At 59.6% G+C, this 17,556-nt stretch overlaps 1 protein-coding gene across 4 annotated transcripts in view; it reads right to left on the bottom strand.

Annotated features, from left to right (window-relative positions):
* The window catches only part of ELFN2 (extracellular leucine rich repeat and fibronectin type III domain containing 2), a 51,818-nt gene that overhangs the window by 9,342 nt on the left and 24,920 nt on the right, over positions 1-17,556 (bottom strand). Inside the window, exon 1 of one of the 4 annotated variants that reach the window (XM_046010499.1) lies at positions 1,825-3,877. The exons of 2 other annotated variants lie outside the window; for them this stretch is intronic. The gene's annotated coding sequence lies outside the window, so the exon portion shown is untranslated. Of the gene's footprint in view, positions 1-1,824; positions 3,878-6,046; positions 6,493-17,556 lie in introns of those variants that run through there. One more of the 4 variants, XR_006819491.1, reaches the window with a different exon arrangement.

The raw sequence follows: 17,556 nt of genomic DNA, 5'->3' as shown, positions 1-17,556 counted from the left end.
CCCCTACAAATCCACTTCTCCAGGCTACACAGGCTCTCGCTTCCTCTTCCTCCACCAGGGTTTCAAGTCCCCAGCTCTTGGATCCAGCTGCCCCAGGTCATGCTTGCTGCCAAGGATCCCCCCTAAAATGTGTCACCTAGAGCTCAGCATCACGCCAACGTGGTCCGAGCTGGGATGGGCACCAGGGCCCCCCGCCTCCCTCGGTTTGGCACCACACTTCTGTTAGAGCAGCGGGAGTATGCACACCCGCCTTGCGTCCTCACCTCGTCCTGGATGTCACCCAAAGCCCTGGGCCCCTTCACACACTCCGCTGGGGAGCCCCAGTGCCCAGACCGTCCTCAGGCAGCTCTGGGCAGTAGGAGCCTGGGCTGCCCCTGAGGTGCCGGGCTCTGTCCATCCCCCTTCCATCACGTCTCATTAGGCTCAGCCCTGCACGTGGCTGTCCCCCAACTCGGGGGAGCTGGCTTCTGCCCCTTGAGACCTCAGCACCTGCTCCCGACTCTGCACCATCCGGGGCTGGGCCAGCCGACCACGGCTGCATCCGTATCTGTGTCACAGGGGACACGGGGACCCGCTGCCCACTCGCCCACATTCCTGACACCTGGGCGCGAATTCACTGCACACCTACTGGGGGTCCGGCCCCGAAGCAGACATGCACGCCTTGCCTTCACCGAGCTTCCGGCTCACCTAGAAGAGCTGAAGGAGAACGCCATGCCACACCACCCCAGCAGCGAGGGCTGAGAGCTACGGGGGGCAAGGGGGGAGGAGGGGGGGCTACTTAATTGGGTTTGCACGGCTTCAACACTCAAGCACCAGCTTCCAAGCCCGGCAGCCTCAGCCAGGGAAGGGGCCTGGGCTCCTCTGCGGTGTCCTGGGCTGTCACATCACACTGCTGGCTGGCTCACCGTGTGACCACGGGCAGGTCAGCGCCTTGCCCCTCTGGGCCTCAGTTTCCTCATCTGTGCAGGGGGAGAACAGCTGCGCACTGGTGTCTCTCTGGTTTACCGGGAAACCACCCCGCCCCCACCGAAGCCCTCTGGAAACTCCCCACCGAGTCGGCACCCATGAACGCAGCCGCTCCCGGGGCTGTCATGCCCCATCATTAGCACCTGCGCTGTGTCCACGCCTCAGCGGGAGGAGGTAAGCAGGAAGATGGGCCGGTTTTTACCAAAAGGCTCTGGTCTTGAAAAACTACCCAGAAAAACTGACCAGAGAGGCCTGATACCAGTTCTGTGGAGAGCGCTTCACAGACGGGCCACTCCCTGGCACCCACTGCCCAGCCCCGAGCAGCCCAGAACCCCGACCACCTACCGCCAGGCCCTGGAGGGGAGCATGGGATCCTCCCGCCCAAAGCCAAGGGTGACCTGTGTCAAAATTTCGCCTCCTAGTCCTACCCAGGGGTTACCTCTGGCTTTCCCAGAATCCTCCAGGCTATTCAGAGAACTGCCTTTCCCAGCTCACCCCTGCCTCCTCCAGCTGATCCCTGCCCTCCCCTGACATACCCACCTGTCCCCTGCCCCCTGCCCCCTATCTGACCCATCCCCCAGCCTGACCCCTGACCCCTCCCCTGGGTCCCTGCCTCCCTGGCTGACCTCTGCACCTGGCCCCCACCTCCCCCACCTGACCCCAGCCTCCCGACTTGGCCCCTCACCCCCCACCTGGCCCCTGACCTCCCCATACCTAGTCCCTGAACCCCCCCCACCGGGCCCAAGAACCCCCCCCCCCACCTAGTCCCTGACCCCCCACCTGGTCCCCGCTGGCCTCTTGAACTTGGCTCCAGCAAACCCCAGGCCCCGCTCAGCTGCAACCCCGGGCACTACTCACCAGTCTCCACTGGACCCGCTCTTTGACCAGTGCCTGCACACGCGCGGCTGCCTCTGCCTGCATGGCCTCCATTCATTCATTCAATAAACATTTATGGAGCACCTACTATGTACCAGGCACCGGCTAGGCCTGCCCTCCCAGCTCTGCCTCCTCCGCCTGCTTCTCCTCCAGGGCCCCAAGGGGTGACCAGTCCCTGCCTTCCAACACCCTTAGGGCAGTCCCAAGGCGGGGTGGCCCACGAGGAGCCCACCGGGAGAAGGGGAGGCTCCGGGGGCGCCGGGGGCGGCCCGCTGGGAGGCAGCCTGATGGGGGAGGGATGGGCAGCCTGGGGCAAGGGGGAAACAGAGTCCTGGCTCCCTCCCGGGCTGGGCCTAAGCACCTCTCACGTCAGCTCGTTTGCCCTCCGCACAACCTCAGTTACCATTCCCACTTTACAGAGGAGGAAACCGAGGTCTCACGACTCCTACATAGGGGCTTTGACCCTCCGTGGCACCAGGCTCTGGGTCCAGAGAAGCTGCGGGATCCTGTTTCATCGGGGTAGTACTTTTAAAACTTTTTTTTTTTAATTGGGTTGCCCATATTGAAAACTTCCGTGACTTCATTTCAAAAATCTCGGTTTCTCATGGAACAACCTGGAAGTTCTGGCTGCCCAGGATCCGCATCCCTGCGAGGACAGAGCAAGTGCCCATCCTCCTCCCTGCCCGTCTGGCTGCGTTGCCCTCTGACCCTGGCACACTGGGGCTTGGGAGACCAGCCACAGAGGGAACCTCAGCGTGGGAACAGTTAGAATCCCAGCCTTGGGGTGGGGGATCCCACGAATCCCAGCCTGGGGTGGGGGGATCCCACAAGCCTCCTGGTCTGGGGCCCGAGAGCATCTTTGTCCCTGCTTCCCTCTCCTGTGGCTCTGGGACAGACAGCAAACACTCACTGGCTCTAAGCAGGCCCACGGGGCGGGGGGGACCCCAAACTAGGGGAGCACCCATACACTCTCCCAGCCCTGCTTGTCATCCTAGGGGACCAGCTCTCCAATGATGCTGCCTAGGTTCCTGGGTCAGGTTCGGGATTCGTGCTGAGGTTTGAGGTTTACTCGCTCCAAACACAATCCCTACCCCACAAAACACTGCCAGCTAAGCCTGCTGTGCACACCAGGAGGCCCGAGGCCTCAGTTGCAGAAGCCACACCCCGCAGACAGCTCTAAGTTCACCCCCCGCCCCCCAGGAGGGCCTGCAGCAAAGGGCTCTGGGGTTTCTGGAATGGCCACTTGCTCCACCCCTCTCCCCACAGACACTGAGTTCCCCTCACTCTGCTCACCTGGGACACCTGCCCGCCCTCCCATTGCCTGTTGCGGGTCCAGCACCCATGGCCTGGAGCCAGCCAAGGGTGCAGCCCAGCCCAACCATGAAGCAGGCAGAGGCAAGGGGACCCTCTCCTGGCCCTGGGGTAGCTTCTCTGGAGCGGGTGGGGGAGCCCCCAGGGGCCTGCAGCTGTGGCCTCGGAGAACAAGGAAGCTCTGTCCGTGCTGGAAAAGCCCCGGAAATGCGGGGCAGGGTTGGGGGGGCACCCCATGACTGCCGGCTGCGTAGAAACCATGGCCCAGGGTGCGTGGCCACCAAGCCACCCTCCAACAGCATGGGCCTGTCATCTCGGGGTGTGGGGGGGGTCCTCTGATGATAAGGCTGAGCCTCAAGAGTCCTATACCTAGCTACAGTTCCTAGCTCTGCCACGGACCCCACAGCCTGGCCCCCTGGGTCTTAGCCTCCTTTTCTGTACAATGAGACTAGAAGGGCACTACCTCGGAGGGCGGTGAGTGAACAGCTATGGAGCAGAGTCTGGCCCACAGTAAGTGCTCAATAAAGTCAGCTGCCCCTAGTATGGTCATGGCAGCCTGGCTTTGGGGGAGGCAGGGATGGGGGGTGCCCAGCACACAGCAGGTCCTCGCCACCCACTGCCCTACAGATGGTAGCCCGGAAGGGAGGAGGCCTGCCCCCCCCCCAACAGTGTCTTCCTTTCAGTCTCAAGGGCAACACACCCCTCTTTACTTGCCCCTGTCCCCTCTCACAGGTCCGGCCCCCCAAAGGCCTGCACCCACCCCTGCCTTCTGCCTGCTCCCCAGCCTCGGTTTCTCTCCCATTGCCAAAGCACAAGGACTGTTATAATTAACGGATTATCTCAGTGCGACAGCTGTGGTCCTTTGAAAATGGGGTTGAATAACAAGATCCTGGCGTATGGTAATTTCTTTTCATCTCCTGCTCCCCCTTTCTCTCTCCCTCACTTTAGCCTTGTTATGCATGCAAATGCTCTTCCCAAATATCTTCCTCCTCGGGATGGGGATGGCATGGCGAGGGGACAGACTAGGTGCTGCTTGCTGGCCAATGACTTGTGCGAACTGACCCTTCTGGGCCCCTCCCGTGGGTCTGGCACTGGGCAAAGCGCCTGACACATATGACTTGTGCCCTCCCCCTCCGGGGCAGAGCAGCCCAAAGTCCCTACATCTGGCTTCTCCTCCTACCTCCCCTGCCCTCCCCCTCCATAGGGGCCTCCCCTGAGGTCCAGGTCCTGGCCCTCAAACAATCCCCCAAAGCCTGCTCCCCGCTCCCTACCCAGCATCTCAGCCCATCCCGAGGCTTCTGTTATCCCTTAGGTGCTGACCAGGCCCAACCCCCGCTACCCCAGCTGCCTCCTGTCCCCTTCCACTGCCCGCCCACTGCCCACTCCTGCTTCTGCCCTGAGCCAGCCAGAAGCCCGCAGCTGCCCAGCCCCTCAACACCTGGAAAGCTGCTGTGTACGCCCCCCCACTGCTCTGCCCTGACTGCCTCAGCCTCCTTCCTTGCCCAAAATGAATTTCTCAATCAGCATCCTCACTGGTCTGTCTCCAATCTAATGGCCTCCTTCAACCCATTCATCCAGCAAGGACGAGCCTCCTAAAGGCTAAATATGAGAGTAGCACTTCCGTCCTCAAAAGTCTACTGATCTGATAAGATTCTAACAGCAGACCTCGGAAGCCTGCTCCTGGGGTCCTGTGGAACGGGTTCCTGCTCTTCTCTCCTGCCCTCCTGCTTTCTCAGCCAAGAAAACCAGTCTGGTTAGGGTCCCTCCTATGGGTTCCCGCAGCCCGTAGGGTTTTCTCCCATCCCCACCAGAATCGGAACTGCTCTTTTTAGCCCTGGTCTGAGTTCTTTGAGGGAGGGCCAGATTCCCCAGGAAAGCCCAGCACCAAGCACCCAGGAGGTAATAAATATTTAGTAACGACTGAATGAAGGAGGCCTGCCCTCTCCCTTGATAGATAAGGACACCGAGGCTCAGAGTAATTAACAACTTGCTCAAGATCACACCGTTGGTGCGAGACAAAAACCAGGTTTGAACCAGGTCTGGACTCCAACGCCAGCCTTTTCCATTTCCTAGAGAGGGCAGCAGGGGTCACCTTCTGCACAGATCTCGGGGACACTGAACCTCCCTCCAGCCTCCGCTGGACAATAGGAGATGGGGCTCCCTGCTCAGGCCCTCACTTCCTTGAGTTTGACTGTCAGCTAGCCCCATGACTCCCAGGGCCTCAGCCTGCTCATCTGTAAAGTGGGAAGGAGCCCGCCTCACCCCATCTCAGGGGGTGACAGAGGGGGCAGAAACTCCGGTCTTGGAGAAAGCCCATCCGGCTAATAACATCTGGGGGTCTTCCCACCCTCACCTCAAACCCGACTGCGTTGCCCCTGGCAGGCACGCCTCAGAGCTTGGGGTTGGGGGGCAGTTTCCTAGGATGGGAGACATCACACAGGACAGAGAAATTCCTCAGGGAGAGCCAGTGAGAGAAGCGCAGGGAGTCTGGGCAGCAGGTTGTGACCCTGGGCGAGAGCTTCCCTCTCTCGGCCTCCACGTCCTCATCTGTGAACTGGGCCCATTAATGCCCACTTTACAAGGCTGCAAAGGGGACTAACCGTGCAAAGTGCCCAGCACGGGGCGGACACTGCCATGGCCACAAGGTGCTATGGAAACGTGATTGTGAAGTGCACCCCCGGGGGAAAGGAGAGGAGAGGGGGCAAGACAGAGCAGGACCACTCATTCCTGACTCTCTACCCTCAACAGCCCACAGAATAGAGCTCACACCCCATGTTGCCCTTGGGCCCCTCCCCCACCCAGCTCATACCCCATGACGTCCCTGCATAACCTGGGCAGCTGTTCCTGAGCCTGGGATGCCAGTCCCACCCTTCCCCACCCCCTGTAGCCCAGACCTCATGCCTCTTACTCCAAGAAGCCTTCAGATTTCCTCTGTGCGGGGAGAATAGTGGTCTCCCTGCTCGGCCCCCATCCCTTGATTCCATCCCCACAGAATCTGGGAAGGATCCTAGAGAGACCCACCTCACCTCCCTCCTGTTGTACAGATGGGTAAACTGAGGCACAGACGAGGGACAGCAGCTCTCCAGGGATACAGTTGAACCCAGGCATCTCTGCTGCTTCCGGCCCTGCACGCGGCTTCTCTCCTGGTGCCGAGCCGTTCAGCCCTTACCAGTCTTCCCCAAGCCCCACCGCCCCCAGCCCGGAGCTACCTGAGGACGGGACCCCATCTTCCTCTCTGCTCCCCAACCCCAGTGCCTAGCCTAAGGCCTGGCGCATAGTAGGCACTCAGTAAATGTCTGTTGAATTGAATTGCGCTCAGGGCGGCCAGTCGTCTCTGCTCTGTAAGAAAAGCATAGAGTTAGTGGAACTGTCCCCGTGGCAACGGGGGTGGGAACCAAGCTGGTGGGGGCGAGGAGTCCGGCCTGCCCCCCCAGGACCCCAGGGACCCTGAGAAGCAGGGGCGGGGATGAGAAACTAAGTCCAAATTGTGCCCCAACAGGCAGCATGGCCCTGGCAAATTCAGGGCACCCCAGGGCCTCAGTGGCCTCAACTGTCCAACAGAGAGGACACTCCAGTCCCCCATAGGCTCTGAGGACTGTCTGGGACAAGAACCAAAAGAGACAGGAGGAGTGTAAACACCGACTCCCAGTTCACAAGCATCCAACGCTCTGTGCCTGACGCGCGAAGCTGGATGAGACTTCTACCCAATTCTACAGATGCGGAGACTGAGGCTCAGACGAGGGCGGCTTGCCTGAGGCCACGCAGCCCACACCCCAGGGCCCATGCTGTGCACAGGGTCTCTCTGCAGAGCTGGAGGGCAGTGGGGTAGAACCAGCCCCAGACAAAGACATTGAACCCACCAAAAGGGGGCCCGAGCCCAGGCCCAGACCGGCAAAGATTCTCCAGGCAAAAGGCCCAGCGTGAGCCCCAGAGCCGCGAAGGGCAAGATGAGAAGCCACGTTCTCCCCTTCCCATAGGGGCGAGCTCTGATTCCACAGCCCCTGGGGGGTTCAAAGCTGTCCTCAGATGCAAAGGCTGCAAAGGCCTCTTTTGCACAAGGCCCTGGTGTTAATATAGATCGAGAGAGACTATAAATACCCAGCCAGGCCAAGCACGGCAGAGGGCTGCACCGGGAGCGGCCCGGTAGGGGCTCTAACCCCAGCCTTGCCACACAGCCCTCCCCCACCCTGGGACCTCAGTCTCCACAGGCTACACTCTGACCAGGACAGCTCGGGTTCTTTACCCAACAGGCTACAGTTCTGTGGCCCAGCCAGGCCGGTGAGGCAGGGCAGGGGGTGGGGGCGCCTTTCAGGGCCCAGAGCGGAGATGTGGGAAGGAAAAGAGGAGGCCACGAGACAGCCTCCCCCTGGATGCACCTGGGACAGCCTGGCCTAGAGCCTGGGAGCCCGAGGCAGAGGCCCAGACAGTAGCCACCCATTCAGTCCCTCCCTCAATCCCTCCTCCAGCCACCTTGTGGTACCTTCCGCTGAGAGCCAAGGACTCACAGCCAGGACACAGCCTCGGGTGGGAGGCCTAGCGGGGAAGCCCGCAAGATAAATGAGCACGCCGCCCCTGCCCCTGCCCAGGCCTGCATAGGGGCCACCCTCTGGTTCCCGTGCCCCATCCCAGCCAGCATCATGGGACATCGGTTTCACACCTGCCTTCCGCCTGGACCATGACCTTGTCAAGGACAGAGACGGGGAGGGCAATCTCACTCACTCTGCAAACCCCGAGTCCAGCAGGGCACCCAGGAGGCACTCCATAAATGGTCACAGGCTCAAAGGATGACTAAGGTGCCATGGGGGCACAGAAAGGGTACCCAGGTGCAGGGCCGTGATGTGGGCCCAGGGGAGGTAGAAAGGCGGGGAAGGGAGCTCACTGCGCCCAGCACAATTGTGTGCCAGGCCCGCACACTTGACACACAAGAGCCATGCTATTATGCCCACTGGAAGGATGAAGAGACGGAGGCAGACAGAGGCTCAGGTATGTGTCCAAGGACCCAAGGCTAAAAGTAGCCCAGCACCCATAGCCCAGTACGAGACAGGGCCGGTGCAGGCCAACTCCCAGGACTGCTATTGCAAACAATAAGACGTCATTTGCAGAGCCCAGGACCCCCCAGAGGCCTGATCCAGGTGAGGATCATGTCGAAACAGTCCCAAGAGGCAGACAGACCCTCCCAAGCCAGGCAGAGACAGTAAGGCTCTGAGAATTGGTCTGGGACCCTCCACCTCTGCCTCCTCTGAGATTCATGGTCAAGGGCTGCAGCCCTAGGCCCAGGCCCGACTCTGCACCGGCCGGCTGCTGAGCTGGGCAGTGACCAGCCCTCCCTGAACCTCAGCTTCCTCAAGACCCATCTCCTCTGCCCCACGTCGCTGCTGCATGGAGCCACGGGGTAGACCGAGGAAAGACACTCCCCGCCTCCTTACAAACTGTACAGTGCCGTCCATCATCAAAGGAATGAACTGCCACTGTTATTCGTTCCTTGGTCTTTCTCAGCCATCTCTGCCCTCCCTTCTAAAAGGCTACAAGAGTTTGTGTCAGCTGTTTGCACAGTGCCTGCCCCTATGCTCAGGGCCCAGGGACCGGGTACTCTCTTTATGCCCCTTCTGTACGAAATTGATTCTCAGAGAGGTGAAGTGACTTGCCCAAGATCACATAGTCAAACAGGAGTGCACTTAGCCATGACATGGGACATCTGCCCCGGAGTGTCTGTAAATTCAGCCTTGGTGGCCGCTCCAGCCCTCCCTGGAGCAAATGCCCACCTGCTCCCCAGTTTATCTGACTTGCCAGATGTATGCAATATTCATATCCCCATCAGCAGCTCACGCACCCCTCTCCAAAGCCTTGGGAGCCCCATTAATCATTCAGACACACCTGCATATTCATTAACTTCTGAATTAATACAGGGCCCCTTATTACTTCAGGCCTGCTGCCTGCATTAAAGACACTTCAACTTCATTCATTATTAAACTCCCCAGACAAATGATCACATCCCTCCTTCAGAGGGGGGCGGGGCCCAGGCCCCGAGCCAGCAGGTTTGCTCCCAGCGCCAGCTGCTGGGTGACCTTGAACCTGGCCCTCACCCTCTCTGGGCTATCTGCATGGTTACCTGGTAAAACCACGCAAAGGGGGCACCTGGGTGACTCAGTGGGTTACGCCTCTGCCTTCGGCTTAGGTCATGATCTCAGGGTCCTGGGATCGAGCCCAGCATCGGGCTCTCTGCTCATCGGGGAGCCTGCTTCCCTTCCTCTCTCTCTCTGCCTGCCTCTCTGCCTACTTGTGATCTCTGTCAAATAAATAAAATCTTTAAAAAAAAAAAAAAAAACACGCAAAGGACAGTCTCTAAGCACCGCCAGGGCTCATCGACGTTGGCCCCATCCCATCCTTCTGCAGACTCCTCTGTTGATGCCTGCACTTCTGTGCCTCTCTCCGGCTCCCACCACTCACGTAACTCTCTAGTCTCTGCAAAACAGGAGCCCGTCCCCACGACAGTTTCCCTGGTCCTCCCCCATCAGTGGCCTCCCCTCCTGCCTGGGCCTGGGCCTGGGCCTGGGCTTGCAGCCGGTGGGCCTTGGGTCCCGGCACTGCCCATCATCTCAAGGATAAGGTCTGCTCCTGCACTGAGCTGGGTGGGCAGGACACAACCTGTCCCAGATCAGAGAGGCAGGGCCACAGGCCTTGTGCTAAGTCCTGCATCGTCCCAGCCATTTTCAAACAATCTCCACTTTACAGATGGGAACACTGAGGCCAGTGGGGCCACAGCCAACTCTCTGGGAAATACTGGCACCAGCTGCAAACCTGGGTCTCTCTCACTTGGAGTCCTGGGCTCCTCACCAATGCACTCGCCCCCTGAAGGTGTGATGCTTGACCACCACTCGCACCGGCTCCACTCTCCCCTGCCTGGTTCCTCCACCTGCCAATCCCTGCCTTTTGGAGCGGTGGGCAACACGGACCAGAGCCCTCATTCCCCGGCAGGTGCCCTGATCTATCTCCGTTACACCTGGCGCTGGGCAGAGCCAGGGATGAAGCAGTAAGGATGTCACTGCTCTGTCCTGCCTTCGGCCTCCCTGCCATGGATGCCTCCATGCAGGTCTGCTTCCTACACGCCCCGGGGCCCGAGACTTTGCTCCCTGACCCACCAGCCGTGTGACTGTGGGCCCATTACCAAACTTCTCTGCGCTCAGCCCCATCATCTGAATCACACTTGACTCTACCCTCTGCCTTGTCCATCCTTCACCTCCAATCCATCCCGACACCAGTCCAGGCCGCACACCTGTACCTCCGAGCACTGATGGCTCTTACTCAGACCACAACCGCCTCCCAGCATTTCAAGCATCCCCTGCGCGCCTCCCCATCCCTCTGCTCAGCTGCCAGAGAGCCTCTCAAAATGCCGTCGATCATGGACCCGTAGAGAGACCCTCTCTTAAAACACTTCCAGAAGCTTCCATGATTCCCAGACTGAAGCTATAAATCCTCCTGAAGGTCAAAGCAGCCACAAGGCTGGGCTGAACTGCCCACGGCAGACCCTCCCTCCAGCTTTCCTCCAAGGTGGCTCTCCCCTCTCCCACAGTGACCCTCTCTCCATTCTTGTCCATGGCAGGTGTCCGTCCCCTGTCCCCAGCACCACTGGGGCCACCGGCAAACACAGCGTACTCTCCACTGGGGCTCCGTCTCCGCCCTGGTCAGCACAGTAATCCTGAGGCCTGAACGAACACTTGGGTCAAGTCAAGACAGCAAACCCACAGGGCAGTGGTCAGTGCCAACAGGGAGCCTGGCAGACCACAGAGGAGACCTCACCGCTCTTGGTCCATGTGCACACACAGCTCCCCACCTACCAGGATGAGAGGATAAAGCACCTCAGACCCCTTTCTCAAATGAGGAAACTGAGGCTCAGAAAGACAAAGTGGCCCCCCCAGGTCACTGCTGATAAGCGGCGCTCACCACATGCCAGACCCCAATAGGCCTTTTACATGAATGAACTCAGTCAACCCTCTCCCCAGCCCGGTGGGACAGGCCCTGTTAATTATACCCATTTGAGAGATGAGAAAACTGAGGCCCAAAGCAGTGATGCTGCTTGCCCAAGGGCACAGAGCTAGGAAGGAGAAGAGGCTGAGACCAAGTCGTGGCCATAGAGTCCTTCTGCCCCTCCAGCTTGGCTCAAATCCTCCCAGGCCCGCCGTGGCCAGAGGCGCTCGGGGTGGCGCCCATCTCCATCCTAGCTCCCTGGTGACAAGGCCTTGAGCCAGACCCTCCCTGTCGGGCCCCTATTTCTTCACCTGGAAGGGGGGTGGACGAGATGCACAGAGCAGAAGCACGTTATCCACGCGCCTGTGGGCCTAGAGCTCCCCAGGCCCTGGGTCAGCAAACCGGTCTCCCTTCTGCAGGGGTAGGAGACCCCGGGTGGGATGTGGTGGGGAGTTCACTCGGGGTCTGGGGACAAGTGGGGTGCAAGGCCCTGCCTGCCATCCTGGAGCAGACCGCAGAGCCAACAGGCAGCCCGAAGAGAGGCCAAGGAGACAGTTGGCTGCTCCCCAGATGCCGAGGCTGCTTATTCACTGGGAGGGCTTGGCGCTCGGAGGACCTGTGGCCACCCATGGAGGCTGGGGATCCCCGCAGGGCGCTGTACTCTGCCAGCGAGACGGTCCACACCTACTGAGCACCTCCTGTTTACCTGGCCTGGGACTCCGGCCACGAATGATGGAGAAACAACGACGAGCGAGGAACTCATGCACCAGTGGGGACTCAGGCAAACAGAAACCCAACACACACACACACACACACACACACACAGGAGATTACTGCTTCTAAGGAAACCCTCCTCCCAATGATTCTGTAAAATAAATAACCAGCCTCTAATTTCTCATATAAAAAAACCCTCAGTTGTCACAGATTGGGGCTGTAGAGGGAGATAAAAGCCCCAGCCTTCTGGATGCCTCCTCACCACACCCCCAAGTGAACTCCGTGAGCACACTTGGGTCCAGAACCAAAGCCACTGTGTGTGGGGACCACCCCCCTCCCCCCGTGAACCTCACTCCTTCCACTTTTTGACCCTCTGGGGGACTTCACAGACGGTCAGAGCTGGAAGCTCCCTTAGCCCGTCCAGGCCCCGGGCATAGAACACAGAAGGAGACTGAGGCCTCTCCTTCTGGGGGCTCCCCTCCTGTCCCACCCCCCAAAACATGACTTTTCCTCCAGGCTGTGTCCCCGACCTACCCACAGCTGCTCTCTCTTACCCGTGCCTTCAGATGCCCCAGACCTGCCGGGCCAGGTGAGCTTCTGGAACAAGCCCACGCCTGCCCACACATCTCTTCCTGGTCAAGGTCACCACCACCCACCAGCTTGCTCAGGACACAGACCCTGGCACTATCCTTAACTGCCTCTCCCCCTGCCCTGGTATATGATCTGCCACGTCTGTCCTCAAAATGTCCCACATTTGTCCTTTGCTCCCCACCTCACCAGGACTGCCCAGCTGCCCACGTGGCCTTCTCCAGCCCCTCCGTAGAGCAGCCAGAAAGAGTCTTCCAGAGAGCAATGTTGAGGCTGCCTCTCCTGCTCACAGTCTTTCCGGGGCTCCCTGAAGGCCCAGGGCTAGAGCCCAAGTTCTTTGCTGGCGTGAGACGTTTCTGTAAGAGGTGCTGGACGTTCCCCACCTCCTGCTCCAGACTCGGCCCTCCTCACGTCCTCCGCCCACCCCACCCTACCCTGGCACAGGCACCCCCTGCTCGCTGCACTCGCCCCCACACTGTGAACCCCTACCGTCTCTAGCTCGGGCACCGCCTCCTCCAGGAAGTCTGCCCCGCACCCTAGGTCTGGCTTCACCATTCCACAGCAACCCTGTGTTCACCAGCACCAAGTAGCGTCCCCCTAAACGGTCACCATCTCCCTTCCGGAGGGCCAAAACAGCACCACCTCCCCTCTGTGTCCCCACTGCCAGCAGGGGGACTGGTGCAGAAGAGGTGCCTGGGGTCTGGGGACTGAAAAAGCAAAAGACCCACAGAGCGCCCCCCAGAGGTGCATCACTCCCAGCTGGTCTCTGTCCCCACCCCCCACCTCCCCACTGGCTGAGGCGTGCTCATTATTACTACTGCTGACGAGACAGCCTCCTTACCACTGTTTTTATGACCATTAGGGCCTCTACCAACCCTGCGGCTCCCAAGTCCACCCTGGCCTCCGCCCACTCAAGGCAGCGTGGTCAGGCAGGTGCAGAGAAGCCAGGAAAGGAGCCCTACCAGGGCCTGACAGAACAGAGTTTATGGGGCCCATGGGGCCCCCATTAACAGATGGGAAAGCTGAGGCTCTGAGAACGAGAAGCTGACCTGAGCTCTCCCGCCTGGTGGGGCCAGCCAGAGGCTGACTCCTGCCCCCGCGTGCCCTTGTGCTGGACCTGTGGAGCTTTCAACACAGAAGGAGTGGAGAGAATGTTCACGGAGCACGCTGGGCTGGGCATCTTCAGAGGCCGCAGCCATGGAGGACAGGACATGACAAGTCTGGGGTCCCTTGCTCTGTACCCCTCCCAGCTGCATGGCCTAGAGCAGACTGGACCCTCCTCGGAGCCCATTCCTCACCTGTCCCCGTATTTCAAGGCTGCCCTGCAGGCGTGCGGCGTTCGTGACGTTGCCATGACCACCGCCAATGAACCAGTTCACCACGGAGCGTCCAGGAAGCCCAGCAGATTCGCTCACCCAATCCTCACAAAGACTCCATAAGAGGCGGGTTCGAACAGTCTCCCCATTTTACAGACAACAAAACGGAGGTGCTGGGTTCAAAGACGCCGCCCAAAGCCAAGCAGCTGGAAGTGTGGAGCCAGGCGCGCAGTGCTGGGGACAGAAAGCGTCGCTAGGGGTGGGCGCTCACTAATGATGATAATTCCTTCCTGGCTCAGACCTTCCCTTTCATCCTTCAAAGGCTCCCTGAATCCACGGGTCCTTCTCCCGCCTCCTCCCTGCAGCCACCTGCTGCGTCTTCTTCCCCTCCACAGAGCAGAACTCTCTCGCCCTTTGCAGGCCCCTCTTCCACTGAGCCTGCCCGGGGCTCCGCCGCCCTCCCTCCTCACGGTTGCCTCTGGCTCGTGAAAGTCCCCCAGACAGGCGCAGTCTCCTAACAGCCCACCCAGACTACCCTGCCTCCGCCCACCCTCTGCCCAGCTGCCCAAGGAAACTTCCAGAGGCACAGCAGGCTCGTGGGTCACTGCTCTGCTCAGAAGCCTCTGATCACCTCCCTGGTCCTGAGTGCGGCATTCAAGACCTCTCGTGATGTGGCTTGGCCGTGTCTCCGCAAATCTGCCCTCCAACACCTGTAACCCAGATGCCCATCAGAACAAACCACTCCCGGCAGCATGGCAGCAAACCACACACACGTGCCCGCATGTACACTGGGCCTCCTTGGCTCCTCTCTTGATCCCTCCCGCAGCCTTGATCCCACTACCAGCCTCTCACCCGACCCCAGAGCGGCACTGCCCAGATGTCCCCTCCCCAGGGCCTCAGCTCTTCCCAGTCTGTGTTCTGTCCTGGGACACACCATCCACACCCCTGATTTCCAGGCGCCCAGCATGCTCCCCGGTGCTGGAAGGCGCACAGCCCAGACTCCTCCTCCTAGCCCCAAAGAAACTCCCAGGCCTTGCCTCCTCCCCAGTCTCCAAAATCCTCCTTCCCAAACCGCAGACCCAAGAACATGAGCTTCTCACCCTCCTCTGAACTCATGGAGTCTTTTCCTCTTGGCCTTTCCCCTTGAAATTCCCACAACCCCTTCTGCTCTGCCCCGCCTCATGAATGCTACTTTTTGTGCAGAATTCAGAGCCACCTCCTACAGGAAGCCCTCCAGCCTGCTGGGGCATCACTCACCCTAGTCGGCCTTCCCCCTTGGCTATGCGGTCCCTGATGGCAGGAACCATTCTCGTTGACCCCCAGACCCTCAGTGCCTTGCACAATACTCGGCTCACACTAGATGCTTGAGAACTATCTGCCAAGTAAATGCACTTCCCTCCCGTACCTTCCCGGAGCTCCAGGAGGCAGAGGGTACAAGTTCATGAGCCAACAAGGACCCATGTGAATCTGCTCTCTCTCCACACCTGTGCCAGGCTCCAGCTGCACACCTGAGGTACTGCAGGGGGCGGCCCCTTCCTCCCTGACACCCACCTCACCTGGCTGCGGGGTCCCATCAGGTCAGAATAAAACACACTGCCTTCCCAACCTCATTCCTCGCCTTTCTGCTCACTCTCCAGGGCCCAGCCCAGCCCCCCAAGGTGCTGACCTCCCCCTATTCTGTAGCCTCGACATCCCTCCAGGAAGCCCCCCAAATGGAACAATCCCATTCAGAAAAGCTGACCCCCCATCCCCCCAGTCCTCGGGCCGCTTAGCTCCCCTTCCCCGCACCCTGTCCCTAGCTCCAGGCTGACTGCAAATTCTAACCAGAGATGGACTCCCACAGCATGCAGACAACTACCCTCATGGTCACAGGCCCAGGGACAACAGCGGGGACAGTCACTTCCTCCAGACCTCAAGGCCCAGACACCTGTGTCTTCAGGGCCCCTCTGCATGGATAGGGCTGGAAGATGGGTATCCTGAGGTCTTAAGGCTTCCTACCAGGTGTCTGGCAACAACCCCCCTACCCGAGAAGCTCAGCCTATCAGAACCAGAAGAGGCTGTAAGCCTCTGAGCTGTCACCCATTAGACGAGACGACAGACTCAGGCCTACAGAGATGCAGTGACCCCCCACGGCCCCCCAGCTTCCTCCTAGCCCCGCTGTACCTGCCTATCGAGGGCAACCTCTAAGTCCCTGGAGAGCAAAAACCCACCAGATTCCCCCCAAGACCCCTACTACCTCGCCCAGAGCAGGAGTTCAGAAGTTCCCGTGAACGGACAAATGAATGGGTGCTGGATTCAAATCCCCCCACTTCCACCCACTCCACCTGTAACTTGCCCTGCTTTCTTCGCAGGGAAACCAAAAAGTAGAGATCAAATGAGGACATTAGCCCAAAAGTGCTTTTAAAATCATACATTGGAGCGCCCAGGTGGCTCAGTCAGTTGAGCGTCCGACTCTGGACTTGGACTCAGGTCATAATCTCAGGGTCATGGGATCGAACCCCAAGTCAGGCTCCACACTCAGCAGGGAGGCGGCTGGAAAGTCTCTCTCTCTCTCCCTCTGCCTTTCCCCCTGCGTCTCAAATAAATAAATAAATCTAAAAGAAAAACACACACACACACACACACCTGGAAGGGACTTCTAATTCCAAATGCATGAAAACCAAGGCCGAGATGCTAGATTTCCTTCTCGTTCATTGAATGCCATCTCTCATGCCCTGGGGCGGGCACGAAGCTTCCACAGGGATCAGAACAGACGCGGCGCTGCCCTGAGGAAGCTCACAGCTGGAAGGGAGTAGCAGTTACAGGTGACCAGTAATTGCAGGGGGGACATGGGGGAGCCTGAGACTGCCAAGGCCAGGTAGGGGTGTCCAGTCAGGCTTCCTGGAGGAAGGAACATCTAGGGCCCTGGAGGAAGGGCCATTAGAAACAAAGGGCCCCCAAGGATCCAGGTCAACGAGCAAATAGGCCAAGCCACCCCACAAGCCGATGTCATCTCAGATGAGCTGTGTCATGAGCAAGACACAGTCCCATGAGGTGTGCGTCGCCACCATCCCCATTTCACAGATGAGGACATCAAGGCTGGGGGAGCTCAAGCAACATGCCTCAGGCCTCAGAGCTCTTGGGCAGCAAAAGAGGTGGTCTCTGGGCCTTCTGAGGCACCCACCATGGAGGCAGGGAACAGGGTCTAGAACATTCAGCCTTTGACCTAAGGGCCAAGCTGCTCTGCCGGCAGCCGGGTGAGCCGTTCTCAGACACAGCAAGGCCAGCCCCAGCCGCCGCAGGCCAGGACAAGCACACAGTGGGCCGTCAGCAGATGGCCACAGCTGGATCTGAAGAAATCCCCGCACACAGCCCGAACAAACCTTCCAGACGTGGGCACCGCCCCATGCTGGGGAGGGGCGCAGCCGCTGGGAAGCGTGAGGTTTCCTGGTAACTACGCGGGGCCCAGGCGGCCCTTCCCTTTAATGCATGCAAACGAAGGGCATAGATTTCTGCTTATTTAACTTCACAAATGTGAGCAAGCTCATAAAAAATAAGTTATTCCTCCTCAGTGCCACAACACCCTTCGGCTGCTTAATTTTGTCTCCCCCCCCCCCCAGCCTCATCTTGTGAGGGAAGCGAAAGCTGCAGGTCTGGGGGTTCCCACCCCCAAGTGGGTCTGCCCTTCTTCCTCTCCACCCTCTGGGCTAGAAGGAGACACCTCCACAGAGGAATCTGAAGGCCCCAGGGGCGACCCTGCTCCAGACCCCACAGCTGTGTGACCTGGGGTTCTGACTGAACCTCTCTGATACCACTGCCTCATCCACGAAGTCCGTTGGCA

The sequence above is a fragment of the Meles meles genome, chromosome 7 (assembly GCF_922984935.1).
Source record: "Meles meles chromosome 7, mMelMel3.1 paternal haplotype, whole genome shotgun sequence".
Lineage (NCBI taxonomy): Eukaryota > Metazoa > Chordata > Mammalia > Carnivora > Mustelidae > Meles > Meles meles.
This window is presented reverse-complemented; position numbering and strand designations above follow the sequence as displayed.